We start from the raw sequence: 274 nt of genomic DNA, 5'->3' as shown, positions 1-274 counted from the left end.
ATAAACGAAGCCAAATGATTTCCAACAAATTCCAGGACAAATGGGTGCCTTAAGGCACAGGGCTCTGGTGCCAGGTTTCAACCCAACCAGGTACTTCTGGGTTTGGAAATCTTAAAATAAAGAGATAGAGAGGGAGAGAGAGGGAGTGGAAGGTGTGTGTGTGGCGTGTGGGGCAGAGGAGAAAGAAAGAGAAAGAAAGAAAGAAAGAAAGAAAGAAAGAAAGAAAGAAAGAAAGAAAGAAAGAAAGAAAGAAAGAAAGAAAGAAAGAAAGAAA

Source organism: Chrysochloris asiatica, unplaced genomic scaffold (assembly GCF_000296735.1).
Source record: "Chrysochloris asiatica unplaced genomic scaffold, ChrAsi1.0 scaffold00025, whole genome shotgun sequence".
Classification (NCBI taxonomy): Eukaryota; Metazoa; Chordata; class Mammalia; order Afrosoricida; family Chrysochloridae; genus Chrysochloris; species Chrysochloris asiatica.
Note: the sequence above shows the minus strand (reverse complement) of the source record.